Below are 17073 nucleotides of genomic sequence, written 5' to 3' on the forward strand. Positions count from 1 at the left end.
GGAGCACAGGCTCCAGATGCGCAGGCCCAGCGGCCATGGCCCACGGGCCCAGCCGCTCCGCGGCATGCGGGATCCTCCCGGACCAGGGCACGAACCCGTGTGCCCTGCATCAGCAGGCGGACTCTCAACCACTGTGCCACCAGGGAAGCCCGAGCACTCCAGTTTTTTTGCATCCTCATCAACGTTTAGTATTGCTAGTTAAAAAATTTTTTAGCCATTATAGTGGATGTGTGGTGGAATTTCGTTGTTATTTATTTATTTAAAAAAAAATAAGTTTATCTATTTATTTTTTGCTGCGCACAGGCTTTCTCTAGTTGCCGCGAGCGGGGGCTACTCTTCACTGTGGTATGAGGGCTTCTCACTGTGGTGGTTTCTCTTGTTGCGGAGCACAGGCTCCAGGTGCGCAAGCTTCAGTAGTTGTGGCATGCAGGCTCAGTAGTTGTGGCTCATAGGCTCTAGAGAGCAGGCTCAGTAGTTGTGGCGCATGGGCTTAGTTGCTCTGCGGCATGTAGGATCTTCCCAGACCAGGGCTTGAACCTGTGCCCCCTGCATTGGCAGGAGGATTGTTAACTGCTGCGCCACCAGGGAAGTCCCTCATTGTTATTTAAATTTGCATTTCTCTGAGGTCTAATGATAGTAAGCATCTTCTCAAGTGCTTATTAGACACGTGCTTCTTTAGCGAAACGTCTTTAAAACTTTTGCCCATTTTGGAGGATTGCTTGTCTTGTTATTGTTAAATAAGAGTTCTTTATGTATTCTGCTTACAGATCCTTTGTTGGATATATGCATTATGATGATTTTCTCTCAGTTAATGGCTTCCTTTATTTTCTTGACAGTATTTTTTTTTTTTTTCTTGGTACGCGGGCCTCTCACTGTTGTGGCCTCTCCTGTTGCGGAGCACAGGCTCCGGAAGCGCAGGCTCAGCGGCCATGGCTCACGGGCCCAGCCGCTCCGCGGCATGTGGGATCTTCCCGGACTGGGGCACGAACCCGTGTCCCCTGCATCGGCAGGTGGACTCTCAACCACTGCACCACTAGGGAAGCCCTTGACAGTATTTTTAAAGAGCAGAAATATTTAATTTTGAGGAAGTTCATTTTATCAACTTTTTCTTCTATACTTTGTATTTTTTGCATCCTATCGAAGAAATCTTTACCTACCCTAATGTCACCAAGATGTTCTCTACTGATAATTTTAGGATTTTAAATTACATTGTTAAGGCCTAAACCCTATTTTGATTTAATTTTTTTGTGGATGATGTGAGATAAGAGTGGAGTTTTATGGTTTTTACATACAAATATCAGATTGTTCCAGCAACAATTGTTGAAAAAAAACTATCCTTTCCCCCTGTCGAATTACTTTGGCCCCTTTGTCAAAAGCCAGTGGGCTAGGTGACTTCCTTTGTGGTCCAGTGGATAAGACTCCACGCTCCCAATGCAGGGGGCCTGGGTTAGATCCCTGGTCAGGGAACTAGATTCCACATGCATGCCACGACTAAGGAGCCCGCCTGCCGCAACTAAGACCCGGTATAACCAAATAAATAAAGAAAGAAAAGCAAAAATGTTTTTTTTAGAAAAACAGTGGGCTATATATGGTCTCTACTCTGTTCAGTTGATCTATGTGTCTATATTTATACGCACACAACACTGTCTTGATTATAGTAGCTTTTTGGTATAATCTTAAAATTCAGTAATGTAAGTCTTCCAACTTTACCTTCTTTCAAAATGATTCTGATTATTCTAGATTCTTTGTAATTTTTTTTACGAATTTTAGAATTAATTTGACAGCTGATGGGATTCGGATTGGGGTTACATTGAATCTACAGATCAATTCTGGGGGGGTGATATTTTTAATAAGCTACCCCAAATATGGAAGCTTGGTATATTGAATATTTTAAGCTGAAGGAGTTTGAGAAAAATGGCTGAAGCAGGAAGGTCCCCCTAACCACCCCACTTCTCCCCTGACACAGTCATGAACCCCTCATGTGAGAGATGCCCTCCCTATACTCAGAGGAAAGGAGCGTCCTTATCTCTGAAGATAAAGGTATGCTGAGATGCTAACAGATAGGCCTTGCTAGGTTTCCTCCAGTTTTACCGCACGTACCATGTACCTTAACCTATCATACTCCTCCACACCTGTCCACCCTTCATCAAGCCTAGCATAAAAATACTCAGGTTTAACTATTTCTTCGGGTCTTCATTTCCTTATGAAGACTCCCACGTTATGTAAAACTTACATGAAATAAATTTGTATGCCTGTCTTTTGTTAATCTTTTTTCTGTTGGTTTAATTTTCAGACTCTAAGAGGATCAAGAAAAACTTTTTCTTCCCCTCCAGTTTCTGGTGCCCACACAGGAACTCCTTCAGCTGGGAACACCTTGCTGAGTCTGGAAGCTGTAATAAAGAGATCTTGGACCTCTGACAAAACCCAACAGAGGTAAGAATTCTTACCTCATTAATCTCAGATCTCTACCTGTGGGGACCTGTCAAGTGAAGGTGGTAAGAGTCTTTCCCTTTCCAAATTCAGATTAGCAGGAGAGAAACATTTGAAACAATTAGTTCTCCGGATTATGACTCTGGTTAATATTTGGTTTGAGGGTACCCACTGGTTGTCGATCCTTTCCCTCCTAGGAAAGGATTGCTTTCCTGTTTGTTTCTCTTTCTGTGCCCTGAGAACTTGACTTGGTTTTCCCCATTAGGGCATGCAGGTTCTGCAGGTGCAGGGGCCAATTGTCAGATTAGGGGCCCCCAAAGTACAGAGCGGCAGAAATGTCGGTTTCACCCATTTTGCGGCTAGCATCCTAGAGGCTGTTGCCTGCTCTGGGGTGGAGGGTTGTCTAAGTCTTTCTATCTTTTGGCCATCTTTGGGAGTGGCTCTAGATATTGGGAGGGCTGCATCTTTTGCACTCTCTTTGAGGATGCACTTTGCATCCATGTTTTAGTCATAAAAGGCTTGTTGGTTTTGGTTTCAAGTCACCTGATAGTCACTTTTTTTTTTTTAAGGAGCTACTTGGAAACTGGGCAAATGAAAAATCTTAAAGGACTTCCCTGGTGGCGCAGTGGTTAAAAATCCGCCTGCCAATGCAGGGGACACAGGTACGATCCCTGGTCCAGGAAGATCCCACATGCCACAGAGCAACTAAGCCCGTGTGCCACAACTACTGAGACCACACGCCGCAACTACAGAGCCCACGTGCTGCAACTACTGAAGCTCACAAGCCTAAGAGCCCGTGCTCCACAACAAGAGAAGCCATCGCAATGAGAAACCTGCACACTGCAACGAAGAGTAGACCCTGCTCGCCACAACTAGAGAAAGCTCGCGCGCAGCAACAAAGACCCAAAGCAGCCAAAAAAAAACAAAAAAGAAACTTAAAAGATCTTCTCCACAGATACTAGTAAAGTGTTTTAGCCATCTGAGTGGGTAACCTTAACTTATTCCATCTGCCAGAAGCACAATTTGGATCCAAGTGTTCTTTTATGAACTAGTGAGTTTTATATTAATATACCTGACACATGGTTAAAATTTTAAAGCAGAAGCTGTAAGATCTCTGTATTTGTCTGCCTGTATGTTTATGTGTGTATGTGTATGTGTGTGTGTGTGTGTGTGTGTGTGTGTGTGTGTATTATGTATAAGTGATATTTTTCTACCTCCAGATGGTATTACCATATTAATTTATAAAATCCCTTAAAGGAGTTCTATTCAAATTGGTTTAGAGATAAGTGAGTGCTCATATAAATTAAGTATTCCTAAAACTCTCAGAAATACAGACAATAACCCAAATTTTTTTAAAATTCATGTGATCTGGTGTAATTTTGATAAATAAAGTTAGTTTTCTAATTGTTGGTAAAATAAAAAATAGGCATGTCTTCAGAGTTGTCAACATTAAATATAATGCAGACATACAATTTTTTTTCTACCTAGGTTTACTAGTCAAACAAACTTACATTATCTCTACTAGATGTTTAAGATTATAAAACTTCCCTGGTGGTCCAGTGGTTAAGACTCCACGCTTCCAGTGCAGGGAGTGCAGGTTCCACCCGTGGTTGGGGAAATAAGATCCTGCATGCCCCACAGTGTGGCCAAAAAAAAAAAGATTATAAAATTATAAATCCAACCTATAAACAAAATGTACAATTAGAAATGAATTGCTTAATGCATGTCAAGTACCATAGTGAAAAAGAGAGATAAGAACCATGTTCTTAGCTTCTTGCACTCTTTGCTTTTGTGATTTTTTTTGTTTTTTTAAATTTTCTTGGCCGCCACGGGGCATGTTGGATCCTAGCTCCCCAACCAAGGATCGAACATGTGCCCCCTGCATTGGAAGTGTGGAGTTTCAACCACTGGACTGCCAGGGAAGTCCATGTGGTATTTTTGAAACTTACCTGATTCTCGACAAATAAGTTGTTTAAAGTTTGTTTAAAGTCTCATGAAATTTTCCTTACTAATCTAAAAATAACTATTAAGAAGTGAATTCTTAAAAAACTAAAAATATAGCTACCATATGATCCTGCAATCCCACTCCTAGGCATATATCCAGAGAAAAGCATAATTCAGAAAGATACATGCAACCCCAATGTTCAATACAACACTACAATAGCCAAGACATGGAAGCAACCTAAATGTCCATCGACAGATGAATAGATAAAGAAGATGTGGTATATATATATATATATATATACACACACACAATGGAATATTAGTCATAAAAAAAGAATTAAATAATGCCATTTGTAGCAATATGGATGGACCTAGAGATTATCATATTAAGTGAAGTAAGCCAGACAGAGAAAGACAAGTATCATATGATATTGTTTATACATGGAATCTTACAAAATGATACAAATGAACTTATTTACCGAGCAGAAAGAGACTCACAGGCATAGAAAACAAACTTATGGTTACCAAAAGGGAAAGGGGATAGGGGTAGGGATAAATTAGGAGTTTGGTATTAACATATACACACTAATATATATAAAATAGATAACCAAAAAGTATCTACTGTATAGCACAGGGAACTATATTCAGTATCTTGTAATAGCCTGTAATGGAAAAGAATCTAAAAAAAATACACATATGTGTGTATATATATATATATACATATATAGAACCGAATCACTTTGCTGTACACCTGAAACTAACACAATATTGTAAATCAGCCGTACTTCAATTAAAAAAAAAAAGAACAGAGACTTCCCTGGTGGTCCAGTGGTTAAGACTCCGTGCTCTCAATGCAGGGGGCCCAGGTTTGATCCCTGGTCAGGGAACTAGATCCTGCATGCCGCAACTAAAGATCCCACGTGCTGCAACTAAGACACGGTGTGGCCAAGTAAATAAATAAATATTTAAACAAAAAATTTAAAAAAGAACAAGTGGGTTAAAAAGATGTGAGATTAAAGTTTACAAATGAACTTTTCAATAATAATTATGTTCTATAATATATCTACTTAAAATAGTTTCAAAAACCTTCTTGATATCTTAAAGCCTTAAAGTTCACTCAGTTAAGTTAAATGATGGATATTAACTGAATATCTATATCATTTTCAAATAAGATACAATACTGAAACAATTGTTGAACATAGTTTATCTACTTGTGGCATTGTCTTTGTATCCAATATAGAGAAGCTACATATATTTGGGTCTGTTAATAAACATGAGAAGTTGTACTATGAAAAAGATATGCTTCTAGAATATTATAAAAATGGTATATTCATAAATTTGCTACAGAATGATAGTATGTGGTAAACAGTTCACAATTGCCTGGTTCATAGTTGAAGAGATTATTGGTCTGCTATTAACAAGAAATAGTTTTTAAAAAAGGAAAGGAAAGGGCGGGTGGGGGGAGGATTACTTTTTAAGTAATCTACCTGGGAAACCAAGGTTGTGCATCTTAGAATAATTTCCTGTGCTTCACATTGTCTTTATCAGGTCTTTAATTACCGAAGAAAACCAAGTCTTCTTAATATTAAAGGAGCTATGTTTTGTTCACAACTATTTAGCCTTCTGCATTTGCCTTAAAAATCTTTTAATGTCACTTTGGTTAATAAGAAAGATAATTAAGTATTGTTTCATAAGGATCTGTGATCCTATTCAAGTGTTCAAACCTTTTGGCATTTTTGACAACTTCTAAAAATCAAATTCTTTTTTTTAATATTTATTTTTATTTATTTATCTATTGGGCTGCATCGGGTCTTTGTGGCACGCAGGATCTTCTCTGCGGCGTGTGGGCTTCTCTCTAGTTGTGGAGTGCAGGCTCCAGAGTGTGCAGGCTCAGTAGTCGCAGCGCATGGGCTTAGTTGCCCCTTGGCATGTGGAATCTTAGTGCCCTGACCAGGGATTGAACCTGCATCCCCTGCATTGGAAGGTGGATTCTTAACCACTGGACCACCACGGAAGTCCCCTGAAATTCTAAATAGAGTCTTTTTGACTTTGAACTAACTTTGAGATTTCCCAGAAGGCCTCTGGAAAAATCTAAAAAAAAAATTATCTCTCACCTTGTAACAGAGAGATGTTAATTAGGTTTATTTGGTATGTTAAATTACATTGGAAGCATTGTCAAATAACAAGTGATGAAAAATCCTCGGGTTATGTGTGTATGAATATGTTACTAATACAAGTATTGCAGATTGCATGAAGTTCATAGAAATTTGTCAATACCCTTGTTGTCTAATCATTATCTTAAAATATTGTATCCCACAGAAATAACTCAATTTCCTTATGAAATGAACACTCATAACATCTTTAATCATGGCCATTTTAAAGTATTTTGTCATTTACAGTTATTGATTCACTCTGATTCTTCTTCGAAAGTGTTTGCAAGCAGCTACTGTGAGAATGCCACTTGAATAACTTTGACACCATGCCACTCGACTGAGTAAGAATTTCCAGAACAAATTAAGAAGCTGATGGATTCATAAAATGCTAATCTGAGATCAAGAAGAACAAGAATTAATTACATGGGACTGAATGAACTGATCGGGATGATTGTAATTTTTTTTTTGATTGATTTTTTTTTATTGTAATTTTTTGATGACTTTTTGTTTGAAGCATTGCTGGTTCTTTAATGTTTTGTTTTCCAGATTCAAGGAAATATTTTTCCCTTTTTTTAAGGTATCTATAACTTTGAGCAATTTGGTAAAGTATACCTTCTTCCCTACTTCATGGTTTATTTCATAAACTCTGAACTCCAGGTCAGTCAGCCTGGATATTTACTCTGGCTCTGGATATTAAAAGAGAATGCTCAAAAAGAGTCAACAGTTAGAAGATATATTGAAGGAAAACATCCACTTATAATAGCAAAAATAAATAAAGAGAACCTTCAGATGACCTTTTCATGTACGGGGATTAGTATTTAATTCATACCAGCAGAAAATATAGACCATATAACAATGGAATATTACTCAGCCATAAAAAAGAATGAAATAATGCCATTTGCAGCAACGTGGGTGGACCTAGAGATTGTCATATTGACTGAAGTCAGACAGAGAAGGACAAATATCATATGATATTTGTGGAATCTAAAAAAAATGGTACAAATGAACTTATTTATACAACAGAGATAGAGTTACAGATGTAGAAAACAACCTGATGGTTCCAGGGGTGGAGGGATAAACTGGGAGTTTGGGATTGACATATACACACTACTATATATAAAATAGATAACTAATAAGGACCTACTGTATAGCACAGGGAACTCTACTCAATACTCTCTAATGACCTATGTGGGAAAATAATCTAAAAAAGAGTGGATATATGTATATGTATAACTGATTCACTTTGCTGCACAGCAGAAAGTAACACAACATTGTAAATCAACTATACTCCAATAAACTTTTTTTTTAAAAAGGAAAATATAGACCAGAACCCTAACCCCAACCTCCTACCATGCCTTCCTATTTCAAGGAGTCACCACTTTCTGCACACCGGTCCTCAGCAGGTTGTCTCCCCTGGAAGTGGTACAAGTTGAGTCTAGGTCTGAGGATCAGTCAGCCTCCATTTTAGAGTCTCTTTCTGTCTTCCCAAGTCTCCAAAGCCCACTTTAGCTTCCATATCACCAGCTACAGGTTCTTTATGGATACTGATTTTCCCACAATTAAAAGAGAAAGAGAATACACATGCTACTCTGAACTCTTAGCAATTGTCATGGAAACATTCCCACTTAAGGGCTATTCTCTCCATCTGGATTATAGAGTTCAAATGCACAGCAATTCTACATAGCAATTTGCCCATTTTGCCCAAGCCAATCACAGTCGCTATAGACATTTCTCCCCTTGAGCTGATACTACCAGAACCACCCCAACCCTTTAGCAAGAAGTTTCTTTCTTCCAGACATTCTCATCAACCAATGTGAACAATGAGGCATTTTCCTCTCAATCTCCTGCCTTCATCCTGTATATCTATCTGCCCAGGAAATTTAGACCATCCTCTAGTATCCTTTCCAATTTAGTTTTATGTCCTAGCAATCCACTGTTTTAAATTCAGCAGAGACCTCAGAGAGGCTTTCTGCACACAATTTAAAGCTCTAGCTGCAGGATGATCTGACTCTCAGATTACAGTCTAGGGGTTTTGTAATGAGCCAGTACTGCAGATGTTAACTGTATGAAATAAAATTTAAATTAAAAATGTATTTTCTGGGACTTCCCTGGTGGTGCAGTGGTTAAGAATCTGCCTGCCAATGCAGGGGACACGGGTTCGAGCCCTGGTCCGGGGAGATCCCACATGCCGCAGAGCAACTAAGTCCGTGAGCCACAACCCCACGTGCCTAGAGCCCGTGCTCTACAACAAAGAGAAGCCACCGCAATGAGAAGCCCACACACTGCGACAAAGAGTAGCCCCTACTCGACACAACTAGAGGAAGCCCGTGCACAGCAACGAGGACCCAACGCAGCCAAAAAAATATATATATATATGTATTTTCTACTAATTTTTAAATTTATTGTGAAATATAGCATAAAACTGTTGTGTATAACATTATTTACAGTATAAAGAACAACGAAAAATACACTGTGTACTAAAGAAGAAATCAGCCCCTTCATAATCAACAGAATTCTGTTACATATTATAAGAGTTAAAAACATAGCTAACAACAACAACAAAAATACTATTGCCTTCAACAACCATAATGACCCTTTTATCCTTTCCATTCTTCTGAGTGAATAGCATAACTTCCTTTGTTTTCAAAACGTGTATTTAAATGTGTTCCCAAATGTACTGGTCTTTGGGAGTGTGTATAGTTGTGAGCTCAAGGTCCTTCCCACTGAATGGATCCCAAAGAAATTCCATTGAATCTGTAGATCAATTTGGAGAGTATTGCCATCTTACAATATTAAATCTTCCAATCCATGAATATGGGATGTCTTCCCACTTATTGAGGTCTTCTTAAATTTCTTTCAACAATATTTTATAGTTTTCAGAGTACAAGTTTTATACTTGTTTTATTAACTTTATTTCTAAGTATTTTATTCTTTTTGATGTTGTTGTACATGGAATTGTTACTTAATTTAATTTTCAGACTGTTCCTTGCTCGGGTAGAAACATAATTGATTTTTGCATATTGAGCTAATTTTTTGTTTAAGTGTAATCTTTAGGATTTTCTATATACAAGATCATGTCATCTGTGAATGAGATTGTTTTACCTTTTCCTCTCCAATCTGGATGATTTTCACTTGCTTGCTTATTGCCCTGGTTAAACCCTCCTAAAATGCATATGGATTTTCAAGGGACCCCAAATAGCCAAAAACAATACTGAAAAAGAAGAACAAACCTGGAGGACTCACACTTCCTGATTTTAAATCTTACTACAAAGCTACAGTAATCAAAACAGTGTGGTACTGGAATAAAGACAGATATATAGACCAATGGAATAGAATAGAGAGCCCACAAATAAATCCTTGCATGTATAATAATAATATAATAATTTTTGACAAGGGTGCCAAGGTCATTCAATGGGGGAACACATTCTTTTCAACGAATGGTGCTGGATAGCCACATGCAAAAGAACAAATTGAACCCTTATCTAATACCATATACAAAATTCACACAAGGAACTTCCCTGGTGGTGCAGTGGGTAAAACTCTGCACTCTCAACGCAGGGGGGCTGGGTTTGATCCCTGGTCAGAGAATTAGATCCCACACGCATGCTGCAACTCAGAATCTGCATGCTTCAAGTAAGAAGTCTGCATGCCACAACTAAATGTCCCACATGCTGCAACTAAGACCCAGCGCAACATAAATAAATAAATAAATAAATTTTTAAAATTCACACAAAATGGATCCATGACCTAAATGTAAGACCTAAAACCATAAAAGTCTTAGGAGATACATAGAGCAAAACTTCATAATGTTGGACTTGGCAATGATTTCTCAGATATGACACCAAAGGCACAGGTAACAAAAGAAAAATAAACAAATTGGACTTTATGAAAATGAAAAAAACTGTGGATCAAAAGACATTATCAACAGAGTTAAAAAGTCAACCCACAGAAAGGGAATGAATATTTGCAAATTATATATCTGATAAAGAATTAATATTCAGAACATATGTGAATTCCCCAAATTTCTATATTTGACTTTTAATTCATTCCACTGTGGTCAGAAAACTTACGTAGCATGTTGCAATTCTTTTAAGCATTTTGAGACTTGCCCTGTGGCCTAAAATGTGGTGTATCCTAGAGGATGTTTCATGTGCACTTGAGAAGAATATGTATTCTAGTGTTTTTTCATGGAGCATTCTATGGACATTTTTGAGGTCTAGTGGGTTTAAGTTGTTTTTCAATTCTTCTGTTACCTTGTGGAACATCTGTCTAGTTGTTCTATCCATTATTGGAAGTGGGGTATTGACATCTCCAGCTATTACTATTGAGTTGTCTATTTGTCCCTTCAATTTTATCAGTTTTGCTTCATGTATTTTGGGGCTCTGTTCTTAGATGCATATCCTAATGGATTGACCCTTTTATCATTGTAAAATGTCCCTTTTTATCTCTAGTAACTCTTTTTTTTTAAGTCTATTGTGTCTGATATTGGTAAAACCACTCCAGCTTTCTTATGGTTGCTGTTTGCACACATATCTTTTCTCACTCTTTTATTTTCAAGTTATTTGTATCTCTGAATCTGAAGTGTGTCTCCTGTAGTCACCATATAATTGGATCTTTTTAAATCTAGTCTGTCAATCTCTGCCTTTGATTGGATTGTTTAATTCATTCATAGTTAATATTATTATTGACATACCTGATTTACATTTGCTTTTTTACTTTTTGTTTCCTATATGTCCCATCTCTCTTTCCCTCTATTCCTCTTTTACCTCTTTCTTTTGCATTAAATGAATATGTTCTTATGTAAAATTTTAATTCCAGTAATGATTCTTTTCACTGTGTGTTTTCATTATGTTCCTTGTGGTTACACCAGGACTTACAATATGTATCTTAACTAATCAGAATATTTCAAATGTATTCTAACTTAATTCTAGTAAGATGTAGAAATGTTGCTCCTATATAGCTCTATTTCCTTTTCCTCCATTTTGTGCTATTATTGTTAAACATATTATATCTATATGTGTTACAAGTCCAAAAATACACTGTTATAATTGTTACTTTATATAATTTTATGTCTTGTAAGGAAACTGAGAGGAGAGAAAGTACATATAGAGTTTGTTATACTAACCTTCTTATTTACCATTTCTAATTCTCTTCATTTGCTCCTGTGGAATTGAGTTACCATCTGGTATCATTTCCTTACTCCAAGGCAGCTTTGCTCCCGTCATATCTTTTGTGCTGTTGTTGTCAAATATTTTACATTTCTATATGCTCTAGGCCCAATAATACGTATATATATATATATATATATATATATATATATACACACACACATATATACACTGCTTTTATAAATTGCTTTTAAAATTAGTTAAGAGAAGAAAGTAGAAGAAATAGGCACTTCTGCTGTCTTTTATCATTACTTAACATTTACTGGTGCTATTTATTTTTTCATGTGGACTCGAGTTACATTCTGAGGTCATTTGCTCTTAGCCAAAGAACTTCTTTTAGTATTTCTTAGCAAGTGGCTGTTAGACAACAATTCTCTCAGTTTTTATTTATCTGAAAACCTCTGTATTATGTCTTCACTTGTGAAAGATGGCTTTGCTGGATATAAGGTTCTTGTTTGACAGTGTTTTTTCCCAGCACTTTGAATATGTTATCCCACTGCCTTCTGGCCCTCATTGTTTCTGATGAGGGGTCAACTGTTAATCCTTTGGGGTCTTCTTTTATGTGACGAGTAATTTTTCTCTTGTTCTTTCAAGATTTTCTCTTTGTCTTTTAGCATTTTTACTCTAATATGTCTGGGTATAGATCTCTTTGTTTTGTGTTCATCCTGCTAGGAGTCCATTAGCTTCTTGGATGTGTAGAATAATGTTTTTCATCAAATTTGGGTAGTTTTCAGCTATTTTTTCAGCTATTATAATTTTTATTGGAGTATAGTTGATTTACAATGTTGTGTTAGCTTCAGGTGTACAGCAAAGTGAGTCAGTTATACATATACATATATTCACTCTTTTTTAGATTCTTTTCCCATATAGGCCATTATAGAGTATTGAGTAGAGTTCCCTGTGCTATACAGTAGGTCCTTATTAGTTATCTGTTTTATATACAGTAATGTGTATATATCAATCCCAATTTATCCCTCCCCACCTCCTTCCCCCTTGATGACCATAAGGTGGTTTTCTACATCTGTGACTCTATTTCTGTTTTGTGAATAAGTTCATTTGCACCATCTTTTTAGATTCCACGTATAAGCAATACCATATGATATTTGTCTCAAAGGGATCTTTTAATTGGTTGTCTCAAAGGGATCTTTTGTCTCAAAGGGATCTTTTAATTGGTTGATTTTTTTTGCTTTGCTGTATACTCTTCATTTCATAGATCTACACCAAGGTGGTTCTGCTTCCCCACCACCTCCACTGCCAGAAAGAACCTTAGAGTCCTTCCTTCTTGCTGATACAGATTGTAAGGGCAGTACTCGCTCTCAAAACAGTTATAAAAATGAGACAGTTAAAGGTTAACAATAAAGGAGGACCTAAATGGAAAATGTACAAAGAATTATTAAATTAGACAAAAACAATACATTTCAAAAACCCATAATGTATTGCAAAAATAATGCATAAAAAAGTCGAGCTAAGGGGCTTCCCTGGTGGTGCAGTGGTTAAGAATCCACCTGCCAATGCAGGGGACACATGTTCGAGCCCTGGTCCAGGAAGATCCCACATGTCGTGGAGCAACTAGGCCCATGCGCCACAACTACTGAGCCTGCGCTCTAGAGCCCGCAAGCCACAACTACTGAGCCCGCGTGTCACAACTGCTGAAGCCCACATGCCTAGAGCCTGTGCTCCGCAACAAGAGAGGCCATTGCAGTGAGAAGCCTGCACACCGCAACGAAGAGTAGCCCCCGCTCACCGCAACTAGAGAAAGCCCGCGCACACCAATGAAGACCCAAAGCAGCCAAAAATAAATAAATAAATAAATTTATTTAAAAAAAAAAAAGTCAAGCTAAGAATTACTGAATATATACCTGTATATAATGCAAAGGCTTAAGAAGCTATGCAACAAAACCCTTTTTTTTAAGGTATAATTTTCAGCTATTTTTTAAAAAAACTTTTTCCTGCTTCTTTTTCTCCTCCCCTTCCAGTATTTCTATTACATGCATGTTGATGACCTTAACGGTGTCCCACATTTCTTTGAGGCCCTATTCATTTTTTCTTATTGTTGTAAAATATACATAAAATTTACCATTTTAACCATCTTTAAACATACAATTCAGTGGTGTTAAGTATATTCACAATGTGGTACAACCATCACCGCTATCCATTTCCAGAACTTTTTTTTATCATCCCAAACAGAAACTCTGTACCCATTAAAAAAGTACTCCCCATTCCCCCCTTCCTTTGCCTCTGTTAACCTCTATTATTTTTTCTGTCTCTATGTCTGGTCAACTTTTAAACTTTAACCACAACAGTTCCATTTTTAATCAGACTTTCATGTAGGGAAGGAGGGGCAATTCTTTGGCTTAAAAATATAATTTAAAGAAAATAACTGCCTAGGGGAAAAAATAGAAAAATATAAGCAATTGGCCACAGGTGGAGGTGGGAATGGTGATGATTCATCTCACCCTGAAGTAACTCCAGAAACTCCAGGATATCTATGTTTATCAGTAGGACAAATCTCAGCTTAATTAACAAAGGTAAAATATGTGAAATTAGTTGATTCCCTTATCTGACCACACAGCATAGATGAATGCTTGCAAGGGCAAGCCTGGGGAAGGGAATGGTGCCTGAGTATGTTGTCTGCTGGTGTTCCCAAAGATTATGGGCCTCAACGTTTGCGGTTTCAAGGAATTGCTATTTATATCAATTGTTCGCGGTAAGATGATAAGATGATTAAGAGTCCTTTGCACAAGATTTAACGTGTTCTTCAAATAACACATTGGTCAGCCATGGAGAGAAACTCCTTGTATAATCAAAATCATTTCAAAGCATGTCACCAGAAATGCATTCAAAAATTATTAGAGCACTTGTACCTCCTGAGCCTGATAGGCATGGTAAATAGCATCCTCTTCAGGACTGAGGGAGAGTGTATGTCTCTCTGAATGTCCAATGTGGAGAACCTTTTTTAGCAAGAGTGGCTAAACAGTACCTGCTCCTGTGATACAATAGGAAATATATATATTTGATCTTTATCCCTGGTTCTTTTTTTTAAAATAAATTTATTTATTTGTTTTTATTTTTGGCTGTGTTGGGTCTTCGTTGCTGTGCTCGGGCTTTCTCTAGTTGCGGCGAGCAGGGGCTACTCTTCGTTGCGGTGCGCAGGCTTCTCACTGTGGTGGCTTCTCTTGTTGCGGAGCACGGGCTCTAGGCATGCGGGCTTCAGTAGTTGTAGCTCGTGGGGTCTAGAGTGCAGGCCCAGTAGTTGTGGCGCATGGGCTTAGTTGCTCTGTGGCATGTGGGATCTTCCCGGACTGGGGATCGAACCCGTGTCCCCTGCATTGGCAGGCGGATTTTTAACCACTGCGCCACCAGGGAAGCCCTATCCTTGGTTTTTGACACAGAGTTCCTAAATGGCTTGGAACACCCTGAGGGATGGGAGTGTCTTTTTTTCTAATGAAGTGTTTCTTGGCAGGGCCCTAGATGGCTTCAGGTTGGGGCCTTGTCACCAGAAAGAAAAGCATGATTAGGGTTAGAACTTTCAGGCTCACCTCCTAACATCTGGGGAGGGGAAAGGGACTGGTGATTGAATCAATCAACAATAGCCAATGATTTCATCGATCATACCTTTGGAATGAACCCTTAATAAAACCCCTTAAAGGATGGAGTTCAAAGAGCTTGCAGCATGGGAGATCCATGCCTCACCCCAAGCCCACCACTTTGCCCTATGTGTCTCTCCCATCTGGATGTTCCCCAGTTATATCCTTTATAATAAACCAGTAATAATAAGTAAAGTACTTTCCTGAGTTCTGTGAGTCATTCTAGCAAATAATCAAACCTGAGGAGAGGGTTATGGGAACCCCCAACTTATAGCTGGGGTTGGTCCAAAGTTCAGGAGGCCAGGGACTTGTAACTGACATCTGAAGTGGAGGACCACCTAGTGGGACTGAGCCCTTAAATCTGTGGAATCTGATGCTAATTCCAGGTAGTTAGTGTCAGTAAGCTGAAGAAATGGTGTTGGAAAAGACACCACATATTTCTTTGTTTGTTTGTTTATTGGCTGCGTTGGGTCTCCGTTGCTGCATGTGGGCTTTCTCTAGCTGCGGCGAGTGGGGGCTACTCTTCGTTGCGGTGCGCGGGCTTCTCATTGCAGTGGCTTCTCTTGTTGTGGAGCACGGGCTCTAGGCGCACAGGCTTCAGTAGTTGTGGCACGTGGGCTCAGTAGTTGTGGCACACGGGCTGAGTAGTTGTGGCTCGCAGGCTCTAGAGTGCAGGCTCAGTAGTTGTGGCGCACGGGCTTGGTTGCTCCGGAGCATGTGGGATCTTCCTGGACCAGGGATCGAACTCGGGTCGCCTGAATTGGCAGGCGGATTCTTAACCACTGCGCCACCAGGGAAGTCCACCACATACTTCTTGTCAGGAGGAAAAAAACCTCTTACTTGGTGTCAGAAGTGTTGAGGATAAAAACAGCAAAGAATCTCCTTTACACATCTGCCAGAAGAAGAAATAATTTCTTTATTTTCATGTTCAGGTTCTACGCATTTTATGGGCAATAATGTAAAAATATTTCCTTTTTTTCTTTCTTTCTATTTTTTTTTCCCACGATGGTCTGCACAAATTCTAATGCCTCTCCAGGCATCAGTGGACAAGAAACATAGTATTTTTAGGAAGGTGTGGGCCTTTTATGGTTTTATTTTGGATATGTATTATAAAAGCCTAGAAAACAGCCTCTGTTTTCTAGAAAACCCAAAGCCTGGAAAAGCCCTAAGTCCCTTGTAAGTTTATTATCAAACACAGTCACTTCCAGACTCTGGAAGAATAAAAGCTACACACCAGGGCTTCCCTGGTGGTGCAGTGGTTAAGAATCCGCCTGCCAATGCAAGGGACACAGGTTCGAGCTCTGGTCCAGGAAGATTCCACATGCTATGGAGCAACTAAGCCCGTGCGCCACAACTACTGAGCCCACGCGCCACAACTACTGAAGCTCGTGTGCACTAGAGCCCATGCTCCAGAACAAGAGAAGCCACAACAATGAGAAGCCCGTGCACCACAACAAAGAGTAGCCCCCAGTCGCCTCAACTAGAGAAAGCCCATGCACAGCAACGAAGACCCAACACAGCCAAAAATAAATAAATTAATTAATTAAAAAAAAAAAGCTACACACCATTTCCTCCACTCATGTGTATGGTTGGCTTCACACAGATGATAAAACTACTTCACCCTATGAACTGTTCTGTCACCGGTTCGTGGTGTTCACTGGGTCTTGAGCCCTGCCTTCGCCACAGTGCACGTCCCTTCCAGATCATTCCTTCTTCCATTTGGGATGTGAAGCCAGACAGCCTTGGTTCCTTCTTAGCGTCTGCCACTATGTGAGCTGTGTGATCTAAGAT

The 17073-nt window shown here is 38.8% G+C and overlaps 1 long non-coding RNA gene across 2 annotated transcripts in view; it reads right to left on the reverse strand.

Moving 5' to 3' along the window:
- The window catches only part of LOC115859443 (uncharacterized), a 37734-nt gene that overhangs the window by 10324 nt on the left and 10337 nt on the right, over nt 1-17073 (reverse strand). Inside the window, exon 3 of one of the 2 annotated variants that reach the window (XR_009564281.2) lies at nt 13628-16174. The exons of the other annotated variant lie outside the window; for it this stretch is intronic. This is a non-coding gene — a long non-coding RNA (uncharacterized lncRNA). Of the gene's footprint in view, nt 1-13627; nt 16175-17073 lie in introns of those variants that run through there. 2 annotated transcript variants of the gene reach the window in all.

This window comes from Globicephala melas, chromosome 1 (genome assembly GCF_963455315.2).
Source record: "Globicephala melas chromosome 1, mGloMel1.2, whole genome shotgun sequence".
Lineage (NCBI taxonomy): Eukaryota > Metazoa > Chordata > Mammalia > Artiodactyla > Delphinidae > Globicephala > Globicephala melas.